This window comes from Rhinoderma darwinii, chromosome 2, assembly GCF_050947455.1.
Source record: "Rhinoderma darwinii isolate aRhiDar2 chromosome 2, aRhiDar2.hap1, whole genome shotgun sequence".
In the NCBI taxonomy this organism is placed as follows: Eukaryota; Metazoa; Chordata; class Amphibia; order Anura; family Rhinodermatidae; genus Rhinoderma; species Rhinoderma darwinii.
Genome location: NC_134688.1, coordinates 347,183,929 through 347,193,955, shown reverse-complemented (window position 1 = coordinate 347,193,955; position 10,027 = coordinate 347,183,929).

Below are 10,027 nucleotides of genomic sequence, written 5' to 3'. Positions count from 1 at the left end.
TCGGCGATTCGGACAGTAAGCTATGCTGGAAGAAGAACCAAAGAGGAGGAGGAGGTACTGGGTTCACCCCATTGTCTCCCAACAGCCCAGAAAGGTGCATTTCCATACCCTGTATGCAGACCTGCGGCAGCACCCGGACAAGTTTCACAACTTCTGCTACATGTCGATTTCCAGCTTTGACCGACGGTGCATCTCGGAGGAACGGCTCATCGTTTCTCTCAGGTAAGAACACCAAATGTCCCTTTTGTCCATTGCTGCCATGTCACCTTGCTACAGGTAGTATAACCGTAGTTGTCCCCTGGGCCCATTGTCGCCATGTCTCCCTGCTACAAGTAGTATATAATTGTAGTTGTCCCCTGTGCACATTGCCGCCATGTCATAATGCTACAAGTAGTATATAACCGTAGTTGCCCCTGTGCCCATTGCCGCCATGTCACTCTGCTACAAGTACTATATAACCCTGGTTGTAGCCTTTGCCCATTGCCACCATGTCACCCTGGTACTGCTAGCACTAATTATTATAAATATTTTTTTCACAGATTCCTGGCAACAGGGAACTCATTTGCATAACTGCATTTTGAATTTCCACTGGGGTGTTCCACCATTTCACAGATCATCTGTCTGACCCTGCGAAGTCATCTGGCAGCGACTGAGAGCGACGATGATGCCACAGCCCAAGGCACAAGACTGGTTTCGGATTGCCGAGGGCTTTTACCAACAATCACAGTTTGCCAACTGTGGTGGCGCACTGGATGGTAAACACATTAGTGTGAAGAAGCCACCTCACTCATGGTACCTATATTTCAATTACAAGCAGTATTTATTGGTGATGCTGTTCGCCTTGGCTGACAGCAACTACCAGTTTGTAATTGTAGATATAGGGGCCTATGGGAGCTCTTCAGATGCTGGCATCTTCAGGGCTTCCAGAATGGGTGAACGGCTTCAGTCCAAACAGCTCCCCCTTCCAGAACCGAGACAACTACCTGGATCTACTGGACCTCCTGCCCCATTTCTCATCGGGGCAGATGAAGGATTTGGACCATATATTCTACGTACAGCACACGTCCGGTACTGATGGGAAGAAAGAGCTGGCTCAGAAGCTGAGCCTGCGTCATCAGTCGTGGGTGTTAGCCTAATCGGCTTGCTGTCAGTGAACGACTGACTGTTTTAATACATTGCTCTACATAGGTAGTGCTATGTGTTAGAAAATAAATCAGAAATTATACCTTCAAGTCCCATAGTGGGTCTAAAAATAAATGTAAAAAAAGTTGTAAAAAATAAAATAAAAGTTTCAAGTAATAAAATAAAACACAATAGCCTATTTTCCCTTATTAAGTCCTTTATTATTGAAAAAATATATAAACCATACATATTTTGTATCGCCGCGTCCGTAACGGCCTGAACTATAAAAATATTATGTTATTTATTCTATGTGGTGAATGGCGTAAAAATTTTTACATAAAGAACAATGCCAGAATTGCTTTTTTTTGGTCACTTTGCCTACCAAAAATTGGAATAAAAAGTGATAAAAAAGTCGCATATATGCAAAAATTATATGAAAACTATAAAAACTATAGCTCAGCTTGCAAAAAACAAGCCCTCATATAGCTCCATCAACGAAAAATTAAACCGTTATGGCTCTCAGAACATGGTGACAGAAAAAATATTTTTACTAAACTAACTTATTTTGCAAAAAGTTGTAAAACAGAAAAAAAGTGCTATAAATTTGGTATCGCCGGAATCGTACTGACCCGCACAATAAACGTAACATGTAATTTATAATGCATGGTGAACGCTGCATAAAAAAAAAATAGAAAACTCTGCAGAGAATTGCTGTTTTTTGGTCACCTTGCCTCCCAAAAATAGGATAAAAAGTGTTAAAAAAGTCTCATGTACCTCAAAATGGTAGCAGTAAAAATGACAGCTGGTCCCGCAACAAAACAGCCCTCATCCACTACGTCTATAATAAAAATAAAATAAAATTAGGGAACCAGGAGTGTGAGGGCCCAAACATATCTTCTGGAAGCGAGGACACCTGCATTATACCAGAACACTTCCCAGCAAAATTCCCCAAACTGCAGAGGTGCAGAGTGTGTACCAAAATGGGGATAAGACATTACACCATTTATCAGTGCGACACTAGCCTGTGCATAAAAGATTACTTGACAGCGTAACACGCATCTATGGATTATTGTTTTTTTCTTTTTTACCCAATTATTATGCCCTGATGTACTCCGCACAGCTTTCATGTACCCCCACGTTATAAACTGAAACACCAGTAATACTCCAAACAAAACTACTACCAAGAAAACTCCAAATGGGCGCTCCCTCCCTTCTGAGCCCTACAGTGTGCCCAAAAAGCAGTTTACTTACACAAATATACACGGGAGAACCCTTTTAACAATTTTTGGGTTGTGTGTCTCCAGTGGCACAAGCTGGGCACAACATATTTGCCACTGAAATGGCATATCTAGGGAAAAATTGCAATTTTACTTTGCACCATTTGTAGCGCATTAATTTATAGAAAAGACCTGTGGGTAAAAATGCTCACTACTTTACTACTTTGTAAATCGCCAAATTAGGCCTCAATTTTGCATTGTACTCTTTCTGTCCTGAACTCTGTCGAATGTCCAAGGAAAAGATTAGGGCCAGATGGAAGATATTTCTAAATCTGGGAATCACAGCATAATAGTTAGAGAGCTGTCTTTTCATGGTGGCACAAGCTGGGTACCACATATTGGCATAGCTATAGAAAAATTACCATTTTCACTCTGCAACATTGAGTGTACACTAATTTCTGGAAAACACCTGCAGGGCTAACATGCTGACTACATCACTAGGTGAATAACTTGAGGGGTGTCATTTCCAAAATGAGGTCACTTCTTGTGGGTTTCCACTGTTTTGGTACCATAGAGGCTTTGCAAATGCGACATAGCGCCCGAAACCAATCCAGCAAAATCTGCACTCCAAAAGCCAAATGGCGCTCCTTCACTTCTCAGCCCTACCATGTACCCAAACAGTAGTTTATTACCACATATTAGGTATTGCCATATTCGGGAGAACTTGCTTTACAAATGTTGAGGTGTTTTTTCTCCATTTTTCGTTAAGAAAATAAAAATGTTGCGCTAAATCTAAGTCTTATTGGAAAAAAATGAAATTTTTATTTTCACTGCCCAATTCTAATAAAATCTATAAAAGTCCTCTGGGGTCAAAATGCTCACTACAACCCTAGATAAAATCGTCAAGGGGTATAGCTTCCAAAATGGAGTCACTTTTGGGAAGTTTCCAAAGTTTTGGTCCCACAGGGGCTTTGGAAAAGCAACATGGTCCCAAGAAAACAATCCAGCAAAATCTGCGCTACAAAAGCCAAATCGCACACCTTCCCTTCTGAGCCCTGCTGTCTGTCCAAACAGCAGTTTATTACCACCTATGGGGTATTTACATACTCTGGAGAAGTTGTTTTACAAATCTTGGGGGCTTTTTCTTCTTTATTCCTTGTGGAAATTGGTTTTTTTTCAGCGAAAATGACATCTTATTGGAAAAAAATGTAGTTTTTCATTTTCACGTCCAAATTTTAACAAAATCTATCAAGCACCTTTGGGGTAAAAATGCTAGATGAATTTCTCAAGGCGTGTAGTTTCCCAAATGAAGTCACTTTTGGGAAGTTTCCATTGTACTGTTACCTTAAGGGGCTTTGCAAATGCGACATGGCACCAAGAAACCAATCCAGCAAAATCTGGACTCCAAAAGCCAAATGGCGCTTCTTCCCTTCTGAGCCCTGCCATGTGCCCAAACTGCAGTTTATGACGACATATGGGGTATTTCCATACTCTGGAGAAGTTGCTTTACAAATGTTGGTGGCTTTTTCTTCTTTATTCCTTGCGGAAATTGATTTTCTTTTTCGCTAAACAATCTTATTGGAAAATAATATGCATTTTTTATTTTGACATACAAATTCTAATAAAATCTGTGGGGTCAAAATGCTCACTATATGCCGAGATGAATTCCTTGTTGGGTTTAGGTTCCAAAATGGGGACTTTTTTGGGGTGTTTCCGTTTTTTTGGCATCGCACCTCTTCAAACCTGACATGGTGCCTAAAATATAATCTAATAAAAAGAAGGCCCCAAGATCCTCTAGGCACTACATTGCTTCTCAGGCCTGTGCTTCAGTAAATTAGCACACTAAAAACTGCAGAATCTGGGCAATAAATATTAAGTTGTGTTTATCTCGTAAAACCTTCCGTGTTACAGAGAAAAAAGGATTAAAAATTTATTTCTGCAAAAAAACCTGAAATTTGTAAATTTCACCCCTACGTTGCTCTAATTCTTGTGAAAGGCCTGTAGAGTTAAGAAACTCTCTAAATGCTGTTTTGAATACTTTGAGGGGTACTGTTTTTAAAATGGAGTGCTTTATGGGGGTTTGTATTGTATGGGCCCCTCAAAGCCACTTCAGAACTGAACTGGTCCCTGTAAAAACAGCCTTTTGAAATTTGTGAGAATGTCTGCTAAAGTTCTAAGCCTTGTAACGTCCTAGAAAAATAAAAGGATGTTCAAAAATCTATGCCAATCTAAAATAGAGATATCGGAAATGTTAATTAGTAACTATTTTGTGTGGTATAACCATATGTATTACAAACAGATACATAGAAATTTGTAAAAATGCTAATTTTTCGCACAATTTTGGTGTTTTTCACAAATAAATACTGAATGTATCTACCAAGTTTTACCAGTAACAAAGTCCAATGTGTCACGAGAGAAGAATCTTACAATCGCTTGGATAGGTAAAAGCATACAAACATTTGCTAAAATAGACATGTTTAGAGGATTGACATGTCCTCATTAAATCCAGTGACTCACAGGTGACGTCTTCGCTGATTGTAGACGTTCTCTTTCCTTTTCTTCCCTTTCCAGCCAAGATTGTTATGACGACTTGCCATAATAAATGCAGAGTCTGCTGCCCAGACTATTTTAGCCTATTGCTTCTGCAGCAATTCCCAGCATTTTAAGTAACAAGAATAAACTCAGACCCCAGACCAAACACCAAAATTAATTCATACCCCAGACCAGACCCCTATATAAATTCAGAATTTAAACAGGACTCCTATATAAATTAAGATTCCAAACCTTACCGCTTTTATAATCCAATTCCTAACAAGACCCCTTAATTTTAATGGGACAGGGGTGCAATACCATGCACAGCCACTAGAAATGTAACAGCACGTGCTAATACGAACGAGAAGTTAAACCATGAAAACAATGAAGAGGCTGCAGCTCTCATACAAGGGTTGCAGACCCTTCAAATAGCTGATCGGCGAGGGTGACAAGAGTCGAACCCACCCCACTCTAATATTGACAGCCTATCCTAAGTACAGGCCATCAGTTTTAAAAACCCAGATAACCCCTTTGAATAATAAAATTCCTGCTTTCTGCAGCTGTCTCTGTGTACTGTTTGCTGTATATAAATTTATATAACTTCCACTTAGTGCAATGCAACATGCAGTAAATCCATATACAGAAAGCTGCCCTAGTTGTACCTGCAGGCACCCAGAATTTTATTATTTCAATAAAGCTGTGTAAAGGGAAGCAGGGAATAAACTCTCTATCAGAAAAACGGAGCTTGGCTTAGAAAGATAATTGGTGCATTTCTGGGATCACATATAACACCGCTAACTTGAGAAATATAGAAACATTTATACCCGATAAACATTATTATGACAAATTATTCACTTAATTAATGACTAATAAAAGAAACTCATTGAACCTTCTACATGCTGTGGATTTCTCAGGTATTAATGGGTTTCATACATACTGTAGTTATATGAGGTTCACTGGCAACCATTGGATGATGAGGACATGAGACATTTGTAAATCACTTAAGCATTTCTTGATGTCGCTCCCTGTCTTTACAGTTTACCTAATGGGCCAGCAATGGTTTTAGGAGTGACCCGGATTAAGGAACCAGGCAGGAATTCTTTGGTCCTCTTGACTTCAAATGCTGCAGAGAATGTGGTATCCATAAAATTATCATGCAGCCATTTTTCATGAATACATCTGGGTGTTGGTCTTCTACCCCCTCTGGGAGGCCTATGATTAGAGATGAGCGAACTTATCAAAAGTTCGGTTCGGCTAGTTCGCCAAATTTCACTAAAAAGTTCGATTCGGACCGAACCTGTTATTTCCGTGCGCCGATCATAGTACTGTCCAGGGTGCTGATAGAGTTAATGGGCTGCACTAACTCTTTCAGCAACCTTGACAGTACATGAAATGTAATAAAAAAATAAATAATACGTTCATACTTACTTTCCTCCTGTCCGGCCTCCAGCGATGACGTTCCATCCATGTGAGCAGAGTTCACAGCAGCACAGAATCTGCACGCTCCTCTCCTGAAATATTCTGTGCTGCTGTGAACTCTGCTCTTACCATTACGTAGCTCAGTCTGTTACCTCTCCTCCACTCCTGTCCTCAAGAACACCTTCACATGATTGGCAAGTCACCACCCCGCACAAGATCTGCACGCTCATCTCCTGAAATACTCTGTGCTGCTGTGAACTCTGCTCTTACCATTACGTGGTGACTTGCCAATCATGTGAAGGTGTTATTGAGGACAGTAGTGGAGGAGAGGTAACAGACTGAGAGCTACGTAATGGTAAGAGCAGAGTTCACAGCAGCACTGAATCTGCACGCTCCTCTCCTGAAATACTCTGTGCTGCTGCGAACTCTGTTCTTACCATTACGTAGCTCAGTCTGTTACCTCTCCTCCACTCCTGTCCTCAATAAAACCTTCACATGATTGGCAAGTCACCACCGCGCACAAGATCCGCATGCTCATCTCCTGAAATACTCTGTGCTGCTGTGAACTCTGCTCTTACCCTTACGTGGTGACTTGCCAATCATGAAGGTGTTATTGAGGACAGTAGTGGAGGAATCGAAAGGAATAAAGGAGAAAAATCACCCCAGCAGTTGTAAAACAATTTCTCCTGATTACGTAAATACCCCATATGTGGTAATAAACTGCTGTTTGGACCCACACCAGGGCTTAGAAGGGAAGGGGCACCATTTGGCTTTTGGAGCTCAACTTTAGCTAGAATAGTTTTTGGGTGTCATGTCGAATTTGCAAAGCCCCTGAGGTACTAAAACCATGGAAACCGCCCAAAAGTAACCCCATTTGGGAAACGACACCACTTAAGGAATCTATCTAGGGGTATAGTGAGCATTTAGGCCCCACACGTCTTTTGCAGAATTTATTAGAATTAGGCCGTGAAAATTAATATTAACATTATTTCCACTAAAATGTTAAATTTTTTCAATTTCACAAAGGATAAAGGAGAAAATGCACCCCAACATTTGTAAAGCAATTTCTCCCGAGTACGGCAATACCCCACATGTGGTCATAAATGTTTTTTCATTAGAAAATAAATTAACCCTTTCCGGACTGATCCATGTTTTGCTTTTTCTTTTTCGTTTTTCCTCCCCGCTTTCCGAGAGCCACAACGTCTTTATTTTTCCGTCAATAGAGCGGTGTGGGGGCTTATTTTTTGCGGGACGAGCTGTAGTTTTTATTGGTACCATTTTTTGGTACAGAAGACTTTTTAAGCACTTTTTATTACATTTTTTGGTAGAGCGAAGGTGACCAAAAAACGGCGATTTTGCCATTTAAAATTCTTTATTTTTCACGGCGTTCACCGTGTGAGTTAAATAATGGTATATTGTAATAGCTTGGACTTTTACGGACGCAGCAATACCAATTTTGTGTATTTTTTTACATTACTTTAGAGAAAAAATATGAAAAGGGTTTATTTTTGGACTTTAAATATTTATTTCATTTTTTCCACTAATAATAACTATTTACTTTTGTTTTTACACATTTTATTAGTCCCGCTGGGAGACTTGAACCAGCAATCATTAGATCACTGGGAGAATACACTGCAATACTAATGTATTGCAGTATATTGTGATTTTTACATGATCCTGTAACAGCGCGATCGCTGTTTCTGTCCGTTAGTCCCGGGTATCAGCTGTAATATACAGCTGACACCCGCAGCGTATGGCGCGGGCTCAGCGCGTGAGACGCTCCATATATCACCCCCCACACCACGACATGCTATTAAGTCATGGTGCGCGAAGGGTCTAATGCGCAGCCGATGGTGGAAAGTGAAAATTACAATTTTCCACTGATGTGCCATTTTAGTGCACTATATGTTGTGCCCAGTTTGTGCCACAAATACCACAAATAAAATATTAACAGGGTTCTCCCGGGTATGGCGATGCCATATCGGTGGACGTAAACGGCTGTTTGGGCACGCTGTAGGGCTCAGAAGGGAGGGACGCCATTTGGCTTTTGGAGCGCAGATTTTGCTTGGTAGAAGCTCTGGCGTTTTGCTGGTATTTCAGTTTATAATGTGGGGGCAAATGTAGGTTGGGCAGAGTACATCAGGGGCATAATAAGAGGGTATAATAATGGGGTAAATAAATAATAATCCGCAGATATGTGGCCAGTGTTGCACTTATATTATAAATGGCGCCCGATCTTATCCGCTTTTGGAACGCTCTGCACATTTTGCATCGCCATATTCTGGGAGCTGGAACTTTTTTTCTTTTTTCACCACCGGAGCCGTGTGAGGGCTTATTTGTTGCGGGACAATCTGTAGTTTTCATTGGTACCATTTTGGGGTACATGTGATTTTGTTGATCACTTTTTATTCCATTTTTCGGCAAGCAAGGTGACCAAAAACCATCAATTCTGACAATGATTTTTATTTATTTTTTACAGCGTTCACCCTGGGCTATAAATGACCGTTATATTTTATTCTGCGGGTCGGTTCGATTACGGCGATACCATATGTATATATGGTTTTTTATGTTTTGCAGCGTTTGCGCAATAAAATAACTTATTTAGAAAATTATTTATTTTCTGTGTCACCATATTCTGAGAGCCGTAACTTTTTTATTTTTCAGTCAAAAAAGCTGTGTAAGGGCTTGTTTTTTGCGACGGGTTGTAGTTTGTATCGGTACAATTTTGGCGTACATGCGACTTTTTTATCACTTTTTATTGTATATTTTGTGAGGGGTGGTGACCAAAAAATAGTGATTTTCGCTTTGTTTTTCATTTATTTTTTTTGCGGTGTTCACCGTGCAGGAAAAATAATATTATAGTTTTATAGTTGGGGTCGTTACGAACGCGGTGATACCAAATATGTTTACTTTTTTTTTACGTGTTCATTTTTTTTCCTTTAATAAAAGACTTATTATAGGAAAAAAAGCAGTTCATGTTTATGTCACTTATAACTTTTATTTTTACACTTTTTTTAAAACATTTTTATTCTTTTTTTTACTTTTTTTACTTGTCCCACTAGGGGACACTTAGACTTGCAGCTCTGATCGCTGCTGGAATACATTACACTAGACACGTAGTGTAATGCATTCCAACTGTCATTGTGACGTAACAGTCACACTGACAGGAAGCCTACGACGACCACCCTCGGGGTGATCCTCATAGGCTTCTGTACATGGCAACCCAGAAGCCATTGTCTGGTGTCCGGTTGCCATGGGTACGATCGCCAGCCCCCGTGATTTCACATGGGGGCTGCCGATCGGTGCTAAACACCTTAATTGTGGCGTTCAAATCGAACGCCGCAATTAAGGGGTTAACTGCCGAAATCAGCGGCGACAGGCCGCTGATCGGCAATGGGGAATGCAGGGCAGACGCCCTGCACAGTTAACCGCCGCTGCGGTGTACCGCCGCTGCGGTGTAGCGCCGCGCGGCGATTAACTGTCATAGCACAGACGTAACTGCACGTCAAGGTGCCCGAACTTACTGCACACATTGACGTAAAGTTACGTCAAGGTGCGGGAAGGGGTTAAAAGAAACAGGATCCTGATCTGTCCACAGAGTTTAAGGCAGCACAGAGTATTTCAGGAGATGAGCACGGCCGGCCACGGGCAGCCGGTCTTTTTTCCGAGCCGTGCTCCCATTATGCACGCGACCATAAAAACACCCGTTATTGCGGGTCGTAATTACGACCCGCAAT